The sequence below is a fragment of the Carcharodon carcharias genome, chromosome 2 (assembly GCF_017639515.1).
Source record: "Carcharodon carcharias isolate sCarCar2 chromosome 2, sCarCar2.pri, whole genome shotgun sequence".
NCBI lineage: Eukaryota > Metazoa > Chordata > Chondrichthyes > Lamniformes > Lamnidae > Carcharodon > Carcharodon carcharias.
The window spans coordinates 40,070,553-40,088,768 of NC_054468.1; positions in this window are offsets into that span (position 1 = coordinate 40,070,553).

Below are 18,216 nucleotides of genomic sequence, written 5' to 3' on the forward strand. Positions count from 1 at the left end.
AGAACTTGCGTTCGAGTCCAAGAAAGAGTTGAAATATAAGCTGGTTTAAAGTGTGTGTGTGGGGGGCGGAGAGATAGAGAGACAAAGAGGTGGAGGGGGGGGTGGGGGTGAGTGGTTGTAGGGACAAACAAGCAGTGATAGAAGCAGATCATCAAAAGATGTCAACGACAATAGTACAATAGAACACATAGGTGTTAAAATTAAAGTTGGTGATATTATCTAAACGAATGTGCTAATTAAGAATGGATGGTAGGACACTCAAGGTGTGGCTCTAGTGGGTTTTTTTTATATATAATGGAAATAGGTGGGAAAAGGAAAATCTTTATAATTTATTGGAAAAAAAAGGGAAGGGGGAAACAGAAAGGGGGTGGGGATGGGGGAGGGAGCTTACGACCTAAAGTTGTTGAATTCAATATTCAGTCCAGAAGGCTGTAAAGTCCCTAGTCGGAAGATGAGGTGTTGTTCCTCCAGTTTGCGTTGGGCTTCACTGGAACAATGCAGCAAGCCAAGGACAGACATGTGGGCAAGAGAGCAGGGTGGAGTGTTGAAATGGCAAGCGACAGGGAGGTTTGGGTCATTCTTGCGGACAGACCGCAGGTGTTCTGCAAAGCGGTCGCCCAGTTTACGTTTGGTCTCTCCAATGTAGAGGAGACCACATTGGGAGCAACGGATGCAGTAGACTAAGTTGGGGGAAATGCAAGTGAAATGCTGCTTCACTTGAAAGGAGTGTTTGGGTCCTTGGACGGTGAGGAGAGAGGAAGTGAAGGGACAGGTGTTGCATTTTTTGCGTGGGCATGGGGTGGTGCCATAGGAGGGGGTTGAGGAGTAGGGGGTGATGGAGGAGTGGACCAGGGTGTCCCGGAGGGAGCGATCCCTACGGAATGCCGATAAGGGGGGGTGAAGGGAAGATGTGTTTGGTGGTGGCATCATGCTGGAGTTGGCGGAAATGGCGGAGGATGATCCTTTGAATGCGGAGGCTGGTGGGGTGATAAGTGAGGACAAGGGGGACCCTATCATGTTTCTGGGAGGGAGGAGAAGGCGTGAGGGCGGATGCGCGGGAGATGGGCCGGACACGGTTGAGGGCCCTGTCAACGACCGTGGGTGGAAAACCTCGGTTAAGGAAGAAGGAGGACATGTCAGAGGAAATGTTTTTGAATGTAGCATCATCGGAACAGATGCGACGGAGGCGAAGGAATTGAGAGAATGGGATGGAGTCCTTACAGGAAGCGGGGTGTGAGGAGCTGTAGTCGAGATAGCTGTGGGAGTCGGTGGGTTTGTAATGGATATTGGTGGACAGTCTATCACCAGAGATTGAGACAGAGAGGTCAAGGAAGGGAAGGGAAGTGTCAGAGATGGACCACGTGAAAATGATGGAGGGGTGGAGATTGGAAGCAAAATTAATAAATTTTTCCAAGTCCTGACGAGAGCATGAAGCGGCACCGAAGTAATCATCGATGTACCGGAGAAAGAGTTGTGGAAGGGGGCCGGAGTAGGACTGCAACAAGGAATGTTCCACATACCCCATAAAGAGACAGGCATAGCTGGGGCCCATGCGGGTACCCATAGCCACACCTTTTACTTGGAGGAAGTGAGAGGAGTTGAAGGAGAAATTGTTCAGTGTGAGAACAAGTTCAGCCAGACGGAGGAGAGTAGTGGTGGATGGGGATTGTTCGGGCCTCTGTTCGAGGAAGAAGCTAAGGGCCCTCAGACCATCCTGGTGGGGGATAGAGGTGTAGAGGGATTGGACGTCCATGGTGAAGAGGAAGCGGTTGGGGCCAGGGAACTGGAAATTGTTGATGTGACGTAAGGTGTCAGAGGAATCACGGATGTAGGTGGGAAGGGACTGGACAAGGGGAGAGAGAAGGAAGTCAAGATAACGAGAAATGAGTTCTGTGGGGCAGGAGCAAGCTGAGACTATCGGTCTACCGGGGCAGTTCTGTTTGTGGATTTTGGGTAGGAGATAGAAGCGGGCCGTCCGAGGTTGGGCGACTATCAGGTTGGAAGCTGTGGGAGGGAGATCCCCAGAGGAGATGAGGTCAGTGACAATCCTGGAAACAATGGCTTGATGTTCAGTGGTGGGGTCATGGTCCAGGGAGAGGTAGGAGGAAGTGTCTGCGAGTTGACGCTCAGCCTCCGCGAGGTAGAGGTCAGTGCGCCAGACAACAACAGCACCACCCTTGTCAGCGGGTTTGATGACAATGTCAGGGTTGGACCTGAGAGAATGGAGTGCAGTAAGTTCAGAGAGAGACAGGTTAGAATGGGTGAGAGGAGCAGAGAAATTGAGACGACTAATGTCGCGCCGACAGTTCTCAATGAAAAGATCGAGAGAAGGTAAGAATCCAGAGGGAGGGGTCCAGGTGGAGGGAGAATATTGGAGATGGGTAAAAGGATCCGTTGAACTGGGAGAGGACTCCTGCCCAAAGAAGTGAGCCCGGAGACGAAGACGGCGGAAGAAGAGTTCAGTATCATGCCGAGCCCGAAATTCATTGAGGTGAGGGCGTAAGGGTATGAAACTAAGTCCTTTGCTAAGCACTGAACGTTCAGCATCGGAGAGGGGAAGGTCAGGGGGTATAGTGAATACACGGCTGGGGTTGGGATTGGAAGAAAGGGTGGGGACGGAGGAACAGGCAGGGGTGGGAGGTCCTAGATGGGTGTTGGTGTCGATGAGTTGTTGTAGCTTGCGTTCCTTAGCACTTGAGAGAAAGAGAAAAAGTTTCTTGTTGAGGCGTCGGATGAGCCGAAGGATAAAATGAAACTGGGGGCACACGCAGCTTTGAAAAAGGGTACGGCGGTGCTGCTGGAGGGAGAGGTCGAGTGTGTTCATATGGCGGCGCATGGCACCGAGTGTGGATTTCAGAATGTGACGGGAACAGCAGTCCGAGAAACGTTTTATGTCCCGGAGATACCTGTAATCCTGGGTGGGTTCGAAACATGAGGGGTGGAATTTCAGTTGAAATCCACGTGGGGTAAGTCGGAGACGGAGACAGTCACTGAGAAAGGAGATATGACTGTGAAAGCGGGTTTTAGTAAACACCTTGTCAAACACTAGGAGGGAAATGGAAAGCAAAGAAGGTGAGCAAGACAACAGAGAGATACGGAAATCTTGTCGCAGAGAGGAACAGAACTTCTTCAAGGAGGTAGGCATTTCTTGAAGAGCAGTGGCAGTCAATTAAACACAGAGATAAAAACAAAAAAACTGCGGATGCTGGAAATCCAAAACAAAAACAGAATTACCTGGAAAAACTCAGCAGGTCTGGCAGCATCGGCGGAGAAGAAAAGAGTTGACGTTTCGCGTCCTATTTACCTATTTACCTATTTACTATAGTTGTCTGGAGATGTTTGCTTGTGTTAGTCACCCAAATGAATGGTAAACATTTGTATTTAATTGGTTTTCATTATAAGATGTGTTGAACAGCTAAAAGATATTAATATAAAAACAGTAAATGCTGGAAAAGCCCAGCGCGTCTGGCAGCATCTGTGGAGAGAGAAACAGAAGCCAGGATTTTCTGGTCCCACCATGGCAGGTTTCCCCATGGTGGATGTGGCGAACCATTCAAATCCCCGTTGACTTCAGCAGGTCCAGAAGATCCTGCAAGTGGGAGCAGCTGGCAAATCCCACCCAAAGATTTCGTGTCCAATGTGACTGCTCTTCGGAAAAGACATTTAAACTTTGTTGTAAATGCACTGCACAAAGCTGGATTTGGCAAACAAACTTGTAACTTAAAGAGGATAGTAAATTAATATTAGAACTTGTTGGTCACAATATTAATTAGTAGTAGATTAAATTACTTAATTTCATAACATAGGACATGTATATTTAGAAATGAGATATTTCAAAGAACTGATTCTAAAATGTATTTATGAGTCTTATTTTCCCCTAAATTGCAAAAATAAACTCCTAGAAAGTACCATAGATTTTGAAGAAACTTAAATTTAGAAGCGGATACAGTTGTTAAGTATTTAAACTAAAATAAAACAAAAATAAACTCCTAGATTTGGTGATGTGGAATGATGGAATAAGAGAATTTTACAGAGGCGATTCAGTTCATTTTGCCTGTTCCATTTCCCTGATAGAGCTAAAAATTTAGCCCCCCTTCCCCTAGTTTTTAAATGCCGTTATCCGTTCTGCTTCCATCACTGTTGAGTTATATTCTGCGGGTTAAGTTTGGTGTAGTGTTCTTCCTTTTCAGATAATAATCCAATTCCCTCTTCAATGCCTCGAATGAACTTGCCTGCATCACACTCTCAGGCATTTTCCTCATGTCTCCATTTGTGTCCTCTCGTTCTACATCTTTCCACCAATGGGGACAGTTTTTGTATACCTCTATCAAATTTCCTCTCAACTTTCTCTTCTCCAAGGAAAACAGTTCCAACCACTCCAATCTATCTATGTAACCAAAGGTCTTCATCCCTAGAACCAGTTTTGTGAAGCTTTTCTGCACCCTTTCTAATGTCTTCACATCTTTCCTAGAGCGTGGCATCCAGAACTGGATGCTGTGCACCTGTTGAGGTTGAACCAATGTTCTATACAAGTTTAACATAGCCTCCTTTTTTTAGTGCTCTATGCCCCTATTAATTGTCCCAATTAATAAAGTCTAGGATGCTGTATGTTTTATTAACTGCTCTCTCAACCTGTCCTGCCACTTTCAATGATTTTGCATATTTATGCCCAGGTCCCTCTGCTGCTGTTCCCCCTTTAGAATTGTATCCTTTATTTTATACTGAGCAGAATTTTCCTTGCCTGCTGGCAACGGGTGTGATAGGTGGCATGAGCGGACAATATGGCATGATCAGTTTCACGACAGCAGGAAGGCAGGTCACGATTGTCCATGTTTCCTGCCATTGGTCATGGAAAAGTTCATTGTAATACATCAGCATATCATTATCAGGCCATCCCACCAGATACTTGCACCCCCGCTGGATTGTCCCTGCACGTCGATGGGAAAGCACGCTGACGTGTTTCACAACAGCATAAAAGCGATGTGCACTTGGCGGCCTTCAATTTGGGTAAACTGGAGGTGTGTGCACAGCAACGTACTGCAGAGCTCACCAGGGTCGCTTGTTGCTTTGCAGGCTTCAGGGGTGCCGGGGGGAGGGGGTTAACTGCTGTGGTGACTTGAGGGTGAGAGGGAGCAGGAATGCAAGTGCAGACTTAATGTTGAGGCGACTTGTGAGGGGGGGCAAGTGCAGCCTTGCCATTGAGGCAACTGGTGGTGGGATGGGGGTAGTGGTGCGACTGCTGGTGGAGTGGGGGGTGGGCAAGGGCAGCCCTGCTGTTGGATATAGCGCACAGGCATTCGGGGTGGGGGGTTAGGGTGGGCGAGGGAAGTGACCACGCATTCAGAAAAGCTGTACCACCATTCCTCTGCAACTGAGACAGTTCAGGTGCAGCCACATTAATGTGATTGGGGTCAGGCTCCTGGCTCATCTGCCCACCCAAGCAACGCAGAGGCATCAAAGTGCCACCAGGTTCTGCAGCTGAATGCCTGATGGCCTACAGAGCGCGAAGAAGGTAGAGGAGAGAGCGACTGAGGCTCCTGGCTGCACAGAGGCAGGAGCAGCAACCTTAGAAAGAAGGGGTGGCTGGGGGTCCCACACACGCTATCCAAGAGCCACAGCGATCAGTCACTGGTTGGCATCCAGTGACACCCAGTGTCTATAAACCCTGCCTTTATTCCTGCAGATGACCAAGAACCAGTGTCACCGAAGACTGTGTATGTCTAGGGCACTGGTTGCTCCCATCTGCCATTTACTGCAGGATTTGACGCCATGGGGACATGGAGGGCATCCACTGCCAGTGGCCGTGAAAGTGACCATGACGCTTAATTTCAATGCCAGTGGCTCCTTTCAGGGCTCCACAGGTGACCTCTGTGGGATCTCCCAAGCCTCCACCCACAAATGCATCCATGAGGTCACGGATGCCATTTTCACAAGGGCACACAACTTTGTGCATTTTGCCCAGGACCAGGATAGCCAGGATGCAAGAGTGATTGGATTCACCCAGATCTCGGGTTTCCCACAGGTGCAGGGTGCGATTGACTGCTCTCATGTGGTGCTCAGATCTCCATCACAACACATGGTGGACTACATCAGCCACAAGGGCTTCCATTCGCTGAATGTGCAGCTGGTGTGCGACCACCAGAAATGCATCCTGCAGGTGTGCGCATGTTTACCAGGGACTGTGCACAACACCTACATCCTCAGTTGGTCACAGATCCCTGGAGACTTCCAAGGTCCACAGAGGCTGCAGGGATGGCTCCTCAGGGACAAGACCCACAGAGGCCATGTCTAATGACAGCCTCAGACTGCAGCAGAATGACGGTATAATGAGGCTCATGCTGTAGCTTGCAAATTGGTGGGGCAGGCCATCGGGGTGCTGATGATGAGGTTCCAGTGCCTGGACCAGTCTGGTGGAGCCCTGCAATACAATCAGCAGAGTGTGTCATGCATCGTCATCGTCTGCTGAGCCCTTTACAACTTTGCGCTCCGAGAGGGAAACGAGCTGGCTGAGGAGGAGATGGAGGAGTTGCAGATCTCCTCCGATGAGGAGGATGCCGATGGAGATGAGGCTGAGGATGCTCCTGTCATGGAGACACGATGGAGGCCCAAATAGTCGCTTGATTGCAGAAGGATGATGACAACATGAATTGAGGACACTCCATAAATCTTCACACAGCCTCTGAGAATGCCTGACACCTGTCTGGCTGAGAGCAGCTTGCTTGTGCTCCGTGATCAGGGTCATAACATAGAGACTCAGCCATGAAACTTTAGAACATCTGATGCTTTGTCCTGTGAAAGAGGACACATCACTCACAGCAAGATTGTTTGATGGATGTTACACTGCTGGATCCTCACTTGGTAAAGCACCGCCGACCTCACCGTCAGCACAGGACAGATCCAGATTCTCATCGGCCAGCTGGATGACTCTGTTTTCAAAGTCCATGAGGACCTTGATTTTGGGCATTTCGCTACTGGCCTGCAACCTCTCTCTCTTGTGTGCCAGCTTGTCCTGCATGGATAAAGATGAAGGAAGTGTAGGCAGGATGCCTGCCAGGTCAGGGGATAAGTATGCCTGGCCTGTGTAAGTGTTGAGTGGTCCATGGACGGGATGAGGGCAATGACAGTGAGTGTGAGAGAGAGTGAATGGTGATGTCCCTTGAACTGGCAGTGAATGAGGGCCCTGTGGATATATGCTGGACTTATGAGTGTACGCGTTGAGCGACGAGTTGAGTGACTTACCCTGGCAGAATGGAGGAGATCATTCATCCTCTTGCGGCACTGGGTGGCTGTCCTCTTTTGTAGGGCATTGGAGCTGACCACTTCTGCCGCCATCTCCCAAGCTGGATTTGTGCTCTTGCTGCCCATCCTGCGGCCGGAGAGGGAGTAGAGAACATCCCAGTGGGCCTCCACGGCATCCAAAAGTCACTTGAGAGACGCTTTTGCTGACAGAAACCATGCAACCTTTAGCCAAGTTAGCATGACACACATGTCCCAATCACGTCATTGGGTTACAATACTCCTTAATTAAGGCCCTGATATCCTACTTACAAGTGTCTTTATATAAAACACATCAGTCTTAATGTGAACGTTTTATTCCTGACATTCAGGAATCTGTCTGAAAAGACTGAACTTGAATGAAGAATTGAAAGACTAACAGTGCAGAATTCTGAACTTGAATTTTCCACACGTCAGGCGGGAGCGGACGCGGACTCGATCACTGCCGGTCATGGCCAGAGGTTGGGGCCAAGGCACATCGAGGCTAGCCATGCAGGAAGGTAGGGTGGGTGGTCAATGTGCGCCCCAGTTTTCGGACGAGTGCCTTGCTGCCCTCCTCAATGGGGTGGCAGCACTGCGGGAGGTGCTTGTCCCCGAGGACGGGAGGAGGAGGCCACCCCACTTGGCCAAGCATGCATTGGAGGAGGTAACGGAGGTCGTGAGCTCCCAGGACATGGCTCATGGACCCAGTGCCACAAGCACTGGGAAGACTGAGTTGCCTGTTGGCATCGTTCACTTCACCCATCATATAAGCTTCTCCCCCGCTGGCGGTCCACCCATGTCTGAGTGGCCTGAGTGCAATGAGTCATTGACGGCATGTGTCCTCAGCTGGGCGTTCCAGCTGATATTCCCTATGTCTTCGTCAGCCTGAGAAGGTTGTGATGAGATGGGTTCTGCACCCCCAGCATGTGGTGGACTGACACCCACATGACCGTGGTGGGGGCAATCTGGAGGATCTGCACCCAGGGCAAAGTGCTTGAATTCCAGGACATGTCAAAGTCAGGGTAATGACACAGTAGGAGGGGATGTTCAGGGTACTGTGGCACAGATGGATCTGTTACCCTCTGCGGTCCACGTCATTGTGCCTCCTTGCAACGGCAGGTACAACTGTGTGCTCCCAACTGTGATGAAAGCAGCATGTGGCGGGGGGTGGGGGCGGGGTGTGTGTGTGTGTGTGTGTGTGTGTGTGGCGGGGGGGCGGTGGTGGTGGTGGTGGTGGTGGTGGGAAAGGACACATCTGGCATATTTGTTATTTGTGTGAGTGCTGGCCAGCAGCAGGGGAAGGATGCACTGCACCCCTGCAATGGACAACTGGGCTTGGGGTGGGCCAGCCACCAGGAGATTGACGGTACAGATATCACTTATCAATGCTCTTTTTTCATTTCCAGGAGAAGAATTCTCATAACTATGCCGAGCAGCTGAGGACTGGTGGTGGGCAAGGCCAGATTTGCTGCTTAGCCATTTTGAGCAGGAGACCCTCGGCCTGGAGCGGCGCCATGCGCCCAGGTCCACTGTAGCTGGAGAAGCTGGGGTTCCACAGGCAGATATGTATGACCAGAACTCACATCATCAGTAATCTCCCAACATCCATGACAGTGCTGATTGTTGAGTGAATGACATAACTAACATGGCTTGCCCATTGCGTGTGGAATGATGAGGGCATGATGAGCCAGGGACAGGCATGTACATTGACATTGCCTGCAGGCTAACTGATCGAATGTCCTTACTCTTCCTTTCAGCATCAGTGGCGCAGAGCCAGGAGCAGGAGCAGCAGGGGACCCCCTCTGACACTTGAGGGACATGCATCATCAGAAGTGTCACACCATCTCTGCCAGGCAGGCACCAGCGCAGATACTGGCACCTCGGTGGGCATCATATCTTCGGCTAGTGTCCCGGGTCAGAGCGGTGAGGGCACTTCACAGTCACTGGAGGAGCTGGCGGAGACAGAGTGTGCTGATGGGGCCTGCAGTTGGAGGACTGCAGGGCCCCAGGCACATGCTCAGTCCATCACTAATGATGAGCCTCTGGAGTTGTTGCGATGCAGCCAACTCATGAGATGCAGCAGTGTGTGCGTGAACCTCTGGTGGAGATACATGAGGCTGTGCTTGGCTTGATGTCAGTGGTGGAGGAGTCTACGCGGACTATAGCCAATGCATTGAGCCTTATGGCTGAGCGGCAAGCTACCTGCATGGAGAGAGTGGCGACTCTCACGGAGAGGCAGCTCCAGGGACAGGATCAGGCATTCCTGGGGTTGCGCTCGGACCTGCAATCCCTCACAGTGGCATTGACCTCAGGTGGTCAGTGCCCATGTGGGCGGTGGTTTGGGCACCAGGTATCCCACCTCGATGCCCATCCATCTACGGTGAGCAGGGCGGGCCACACAGACCTCACATCGGCAGAGCAGCTGCTTGTTGTCTCTGCTGGAGCCTTTCAGGGCATTCTGGATGAGGGCGGCAGCTCCTCCGCCCCTCTGCCAGTGACTGTGGCACCCAATACAACTGCGACGACTGGGAGATGCCAACTGCGGAGCTGGCAGCTCCCTCCCAGGCGGGGCCAGCACAGGCTCAACGGGCCAGAGGACATCCGCCGAGGTCATCGAGGCCAAGAGGACAGCAGAGAGAGCAGGCTGTCTCAGATGCCATTGCCAGCGAGGGGGCAACACAAAGATGTGGCACCCACAAACGTAAAATGAAGGCACCTTAGGCACACCCTGGGTTCATCGCTGGTGGTTTTTTGTTGGCCCCGCTATGAGTCCCTGGCAAGCTGCACTTCGCTCGGGACTTCAGGTTTTGTTTGACTACATTTCTTCAGGCAGCACTCACGGTCATTAGTACCAGGCTTCACAGGTAGCACCATATCACTTGTAAGGACGCTCATGCTGGTCTCTACCTATCAGACCATCTATAAGGCAGGAGTGGCTTTTCAACAACTACAGGACTAGGGCCTGCTTGGGGAAGGTAGAGAAGTGGCCTCAGACAAGGGAAGAGGCTGCAGGGCGAGGGCTGTGCTGGGGAAGGGGGTGTGTAAGCCAGGGGATATGTGGGGGCACATGTTGATCTGTGCAAGTGGCCTCAAGATGGTGAGGGCTGAGGATGCAGTATTCAGAGGAGATGAAGCCAGATGGTGATGTGAGCGTCTGTGTGAGAGAGTGAGTGGCGATGTCTCTTGAGCTGGCAGTGAGTGAGATGCCAGTGAATGTGTGATGGGCTTGTGAGTGTGTGAGTTTAGAGTGATGCTATGGTTGCTTTACCCCAGCGGTAAGCACATGAGATCATTCATCTGCTTTCTGCACGGAATGGCTAACATCTTGTGTGCAGTATTGGCACTGACCACCTCTGCCACTGCCTCCCAAGCCAGAGTGGTGAGACTGATGGGCCTCCTGCGGCCAGAACAGGGGTGGATGGCATCACAGCAGGCCTCCATGGTGTCCAGAAGGCGTCCCAGGGCTGCATCACTGAATCAGGGGCTGCATTATTTTTGGCTTTTGGGACCATGTCTTTACCGGTGTCCTCTTAGGCTTCAAACATTGAGAAGTATGCATGCAGCCGCAGTTTAAGTATGGCATCGTGAGTGAGGAAGTGGCAAGGTAATGGTGTGGCGGGCAAATGAGAGGCCGCTCACCAACAAAATGACATGTCTCCTGTGGCTGGATAATTTATGAAGTGGGAATGGGACAATATGGCGTGAAAAGCCACCATTGCGGTCGGCGGGTAAAACGTCCTTTATCCCGCCTGCTACCGCACTTAGTGCAAATCTGGGACGGTTTCACCCTATGTCAATTTCTAAGGTGGCTGATGGAAAGAGGAATATAGGGATATGGGAAAAGAGTAGGCCAAGGGAATTAGTGCTATTGCTTGTGTGGAGAGTAAACATCAACACAGAATTGTGGGGTGACCAAACTGTGTTATAATTCCTATGTGATTCGTTGTAAAAAATTATCTTTCAATTTGTTTGGACAGCTGTATTCCTGTCTAGACTTATGTAGCTCATTAAAAAATAACTTGGTAAACTTGGTAAAATAACTGTGATAAATGTAGAAAAAATTGAATAATTTTGAAAAATATAAATATCTACCATTTTTCGCATGCGTGGCTTGTCAGGCTTTATAAACATCCCAACCCTACCCGGGGGTTGTGGCTATAATACTTCAGAGAAGCTGCTTCAGATCCTAAACAATTGGACTAAAATTTTCAGGAGCCACTGGACTCGTAATCAAATGGTATGGAGTCTTTATTTAAAATAATAAGTAATTGTCTTTACATTTCTGTTTTACATTTAGCATTCGGCAAGTGTCAATCACAGCAAATTTTCAGACTGAAGAGTGGGAGGAATAGAGTAATTCACTATTGGGTCAGTCAGGCCAAAACATAAAATTGGAACTAGAGAACAATGATTTGGTAAGAATTGGCCAACTTTACTCATTGCTAGTGTATTTTTCAAATTCAGTATACAGTGCATGTTAACAAATTTAAAATGTTGGTAAATAACTAAATACAAGTGATTTTCTTTGCGAATTGTTAATGAATATTTGTGCATCTCCAGGTGAGAAATGGCAGTGCAGGGGCAGAATTTTCTGCCCTTCGGGTGGGTGGTGCGGGAGCGGAAATGGGTGGGCACGGACCTGATCGGGGGTGCCGATTGGGTCCGCGCTGCCATTTTACGTGGGCAGGCCAATTAAGGCTCGCCCAGCGTGACGTGCGCCCAGAAGCGCTGTGCGCTCCTTGTGCGGGCGTGGGGAGGGGGTGTTGCCTGAGTCAGGAGTGCGCTCTTTTGTGCATGCACGTGAGAGAGCAGAGAAATCTCCCTGAGGCACCTTAAGGTTAAACAGTTTAATAAAGTGGTGAAAATTTTTTTATGACATGTCCCTCATATGAAACTGTCACATGAGCTGGGACATGTGCATTAATTTTAACAAAAATTTTTGTAAAAATTTAAAATCATTCATGAAACCTCATCCCGCCAATGGATGAGGCTCCATGAAAAATGCGAAGGCCGCCTGGGTTCTTCGCCTGCCCGCCAACCTTAAGGTTGGACGGACAGCCCAGGTAATTGCTTAAGTGGCTTTTTAAATGGTCTTAATAGGCCTTTGATGGTTCAGCGGGCGCAGAGCAGACTCAGCTGTGCGCCCGCCGAACTGAAAATCTAAATGATGCGCAGTGACGTCAGGACGCACGCCCAATGTCGCCCCACTTCATTTTATGCCTCAGCGAGTGGGCCCCGCCCCCGCTCACCGAGCTGAAGATTCTGCCCCAGGTATTTTTCTAAGGTGTTGACATCTAACCATTCATGTGTCAGTCACAAAACAAGTCAGAAACACAGAAAAGCTGCAATTCTAACAATGGGGCAGGAATCCTGTACCACATGGTTACACTGACTGGTCTGTAGTTGCTGGATTTATCTTTATATCCTTTTTTGAAAAAGGGTGTGACATTTGCAATTCTCGGGTCCTCTGGCAGGATCCCTGTATCTAAGGAGGATTGGAAGAATATGGCTGGTGCCTGCACAATTTCGTCTCATGCTGCCCTCAGTATCCTCAGGTGCTTCTGAACTGGTGTTGGTGACTTATCAATTTTAAATACAACCGGCCTTTCTATTACCTTTCTTAAGCTGCTGCACAATCCGTCTCCTCCAGTAACAGCAATTTTTTAGTGTCATTGATTTAAGAGCTCCCAAATACCAGTGGGAATCCAGTCAGGATCTCACCAAAACTTTTAAGTAATGCTGATTCCCTGGAAACGTTTCCTGGGTGTAAACTAAATAGATCATTTTAAAGAGGGTGTAGGAGCAGAACAATCTGGGGACGTATGGACACAAGGAGATGGCATGACAAGGTTATTAAAAACACGTGGGATTCTTGGTTTCACAAATAGTGGAAAGGGTACAAAAGTAAGGCAGTTATGTGAGATCTCTCAAAAATTGGTTGGGCCCCAGCTGGAGTATTATGTCCAATATGGGGCTCCACACTTTAGGAAGAATGCCAAGTCCTTAGGGGAGATGCAGAGGAGATCTATTAGAATGGCAACAAGGATGGAGAGGGTAAAGAAACTCAGGTTGTTCTCCTTATAGCAGAGAAGGTTAACGGAAGATTTGATAGAATTGTTTGAAACTACAAAAGGGTCTGATACAGTAAATAAAGAGAAACTCTTCCCAGTAGCAGAAGGTTTGGCAACTGCAAAACACAGATGCAATTAGCAAAAGAACCAGATAAGACATGAGGGGAAAATAATTTACACAGGGTGTTGTTATGATCTGAAATGAACTGCCTGAAAGGAGGTTGGAAGCAGATTCAATAAATAAAAGGGAAAAGTTTGCAGGGCATGGGGAGAGGGCAGGAGAAGGGGATTAAATGGATAGCTCCACCAAAAAACTGACACATGCATGATGGACTGAATGGCCTCCTTCTGTGCTGTATAATTTTGCGATTCTACAAAGTCAGTTGATCAAATGCAACTGATCACGATGGATTAGATTGGTGAGGATATCATAGCTCAATGATTTATTTGGGCTGCCCATCTGGTTCCTAACAATGCTAAATCCTATTTACTAATCCAGATTTAATCAGCCCTCCTTTAAAATCTGGCATGTTATTCTTTTCCAATAATCCTACTGGTAATCTATTCTATACCTCCTTTGTCCTCTCACGTGGGCATAAGAGATCCTATGGCACCACTCAAAGAAGAGCAGGGGAATTACCCCTGGCCAATATTTTATCCCTCATCCAACACCTAATTAGATGATCTGTTAATTTATTTTATTGCAGTTTGTGGGAGCTTGCTGTGTGCAAATTGGCTGCCACATTTCCTACATCAGTACTTAAAAAGTATTTAATTATTTATAAAGGACTTTGGGATGTCCTAAAGTTCAAAAGGCACTGTATGAATGTAAGTTTTTCTTTTTCTTGGTGAGATGTCTGAAGTAAAGATACAACTTCAAAATCAACGCCTTTGACTGCGTTGTTATGATTTCTTCACCAACTGAGAACACTGAACTGGTGATTTTATTTGTGCAGTCCTCAGTTCTCATTTGTGATCGCTTACCTCAGCATATTAGTACTTAATGCACAACCCAGATTCCCTGTCTTCTTTTTAATCAAGTTCATTGACTGTATGCTTATCTATGTTGACTCCATGTGGCAAATTCTCTGGCCATTGACTTAGCCCGTTCAGTTTTTTTCATATTATCGCACATCCGATAGGTTAACTGCCATTGCATCCAATTTGGTGTCTTGAATAAACTCAGACATCTTGAACAATATTCCATAAATCAAGTCATTTATAAAAACTATAAACAACAGTGGTCTAATTCCACTAATTTCTACTGATATGTCGTCAAACACCACCACTCCTTGCTGGTGAGCTTCCAGCCATGCACCAATCTAGAAAATACTTTGCCCCTGGGGCATTTGACCCCAAGGTCATGTATGAACTAATCTGGTGGTGGAACAGTACTAGAAGCCTTTTTAAGATTCAGGTAGATAACACCCACAAGAACACAAGAAATAGAAACAGGAGTATACCATGTGGCCTGTTGAGCCTGCTCTGCCATTCAATGTGATCATGGCTGATCACGGGCTTCAATTCCTCTTTCCTGCCTGCTCCCCATATCCCTTGATTCCCTTAAATATACTCAACGATGGAGCATCCACAACCCTCTGGGGTGGAGAATTCTGAAGATCACAACCCTTTGAGTGAAGAAATTTCTCCTCATCTCAGTCCTAAATGATCCACCCCCATATCCTGAGAATGTGTGTTCTAGATGCCCCAGCCAGCCGAAGCAACCTCTCAGTGTCCATCCTGTCAGGCCCTACCCTAAATCTGTAACATCCTCAAAGACAAATACAACCTGCTGTTTCCCTGCTAGCTTTTGCTAATAAGCCCTGTATTTCCAAGTGGTTCCTTGTGCTATCCTTCATCAGTCTCAAATACTCAACCACAAGAATTATGAACATACACAGTAAAGATTGCTTGTGCACATGGCTCTGTCCAACACTAGACTGGCCCCTAGTTGTGGTCATGTGTTGTCTTACATCACTGTGTGGGTGGTACTGTACTCAGTACCACATTAACCCTATATGTGCCAGACCCTTATATTACACCACACTCAAGTCTTTATCTAATATATTTCAAGTTATTTGTTTACCTCTTGTATTTACATCATTATTATTACCCCACCTCTCCCATTCAAGTCTCTGAGCTCATAGATTTAGTTGGCCTGGAGGCCTTATAATCCTTCCATATCTCATTTGCATTACTATTGGAGAAATGGTTAGATATGTCATTGCAGGTAAACTCTGTTGATTTGGAGATTGTTCTGGCATCTGGGTCTCTTTTTTGCCTCTGCTTCCATTCCTTCGTATTGAACCGTTCTTTGCCAATTTGGCAGTTATAGTGATAGGTGGTTGCTGTTCCATCCCACTTCTGACCGGGTGGATGAATGTTGTGTTCATCTCCATGTTGTTTTTCCTCTTCTATCATCATGTGGGCTGTCGTGATATCCTCTGTGATGCAAGATAGCCTTTCCCGTTATGAGGATGTAGTTTTTTAGTAAGCTTATCTTTGTGTTTGGCTGTGTGGTCTGCTATCATCAATGGATGGCTGCCACTTGGTTCCAGCATTGCCTGTTGCACTGTCATTCTGGCCAGGAGTTGCACCATTTGTTCTGTGGTGCTCTGCAGTTTTGACTTCACCAGCAGTCGTAGGAGCTGGAGGTTGAGGCTATTCTGGTTGTTGATTCCTGTTTACCCTCCACTGAAGGCATTGTGGTAACCACCTGAGTGGTTAGCTGGTCTGACCAATGAGGGTTTTCTGGCACCTGTAACGAAAATGGACAAACCTGCTCTGCAAAGAGAGAAGACGGTTCAGAGCTGATGTCCCAGTCAGGATATTCTTTCTTGTTTGAGCTCTTGGAAGCTTGCAGTTCTGTATAATTTACAGCAGTGATTATCTTGACATCTTCTACCATTTTGAGGAGATTCAAGGCTACACAGGCATCTCTATTCAAGAGAGAAAAAGACTGATTACAAATGACATACATCAGCTTGAAGATTTGTTTGCCGCTGTACCTTAGTGGTTCCAGAATCATTCCAAGACCGGAAGTCAGATTCCTCTGGGTCCATAGAGAGGTGTGTCTGTTGTTCAAAGCCAGGGGTCTCTGATCCATGCTTAAAAAAATTTAAAGTGTAGGTTCAGCTTTAAGAAGTTGCTGAAATCCTGGCCTTCTCTGTTCTTTAAAGCCAAATCCTTAGTCGCAATTCTTCCCAATTAATTTTTTTTGTTTCTTCTTGGAGCAAGTTCGATGCCATGAATTCAGACACTGACTTGGGAATCTCATTTTCCTAGCTGAGATTTCAAATGGCAATTTCTGACCACTGAACTATTTAAAAGTTTCTGAGGATTTGCTTTATCCTGGAATTTAAAAGCTTTAACTTACCGCTTCTAGGTCTGCTGACTCTGCACTATGGAAACTGAAGCTGGATTCCCAAGAGATCCTAAGGAGTCTTCTGCTGCAGTGAGGAAATTTAAATTTCTGCCTTCAGCTTCCAAGCATTTCTTTGGGGCTTTTCCCCAGCGAATTTCCTCTGCTTTTGAGCTTTCCTTCAGGTCAGAATGTTTCTTTGAATTTTCCTTTAGTCTTGCAGAATTTTAGTATTGCGCTGCATTTTTTGCAAGGTTTTGGGTTTTTTCCATTTACTGCCTCAATGTAGTAGGATGTTCCATACCATTTGGTAGGTGTTAATGAAGATTTTCTGTTCTTAAGTAGGTTAATTTTATGTATTTATTATCTACAAGAACTTTGTACATATATACAGTAAAGGGTTCAAGCTAGGAGCTCTCTCCGTGCTGGCTTGTGCACATGGCTCTGTCCAACACTAGACTGACCTCTAGGTGGGGGTCATGTGTTCTCTTACTTTACAGTACTCAATCCCATGTTAATCCTATATGTGCAGACTCTTATACTATAATTTCCACTGCCACTGATTAATGATCTCTGCAGCCTTCTGCTGCTCCTGATAAACCTAAAGAACACTTCCTTATTCTTCTTTAAATATTTTACTCATGTTCCTACTTTGGTCCATTCTGGTGCCAAGGATTAGTCTTTATCCCCTGGATAGAGACTGACTTTAGTCTGTTTCCAGTTTGCTTCAAGTCTTACAATAAGTCTTGTGTACCAACTTTAATGTTACAACTATAAACTATTCTAACCCTAAGCTATTTCTTTATAAACATTCATAACATTAACATTAATGGCATGCATTAGCAATGTTTTTGCTACCCCATCTCCCCCTTCAAGACCTTGACATCAGAGATTCAGGTGGTCTGGAGGTCTTGTACCCCTGCCATGTCTCGTTTGCTGCCTGGTCAGGAGAGTGGTAAGTTCTAAAGATTCTTGCTCTTGGCAGTGGTTTGGAGATTGTACTGGGATGTAGGCATAACTTCATTTGCTTCTTCCATTGATGGATGGTGCCCCATGCCTGGTCGCTAAGGATGGTTTGGCGGTGTTTGGCTGTAGTTAGTCATGATCGTTTATTTCTGGATGGACGAAACAGGTATTCGTCAGGTTGTCGGTGTTTTTTCTTCTTTCTTTGCCTTTTTAGAGGTCTGGAACCTCTTTGTGGTTGAGGGAGAGCCTTCCTGTGGATAGAAGAAGACCAGGTAGGTAGCTCACCTTTGTTTAGTTGTGTGGATTATGTGAGAGTGCTATCTGCTCGCAGCAGATGTTGTGGTTTTGGCACGTTGTCTGCGGGTTATCAGGTTTGTGCGATAGTTGGTGTGTCTACCTTCGCTGATGGAGGTAGAGGCTTCACTGAAGGTCGTTCAGCTCTGGCATCACTTCCACCTGGGGTGCTGTGGTAGCCTCATGCGCGGTATGTTGGTCTGGCCCTTAAGAAGGTTCAGGGGCCTGTAATGGGGAAGAACAGATCTGCTGTGTGAGAAGAGAAGA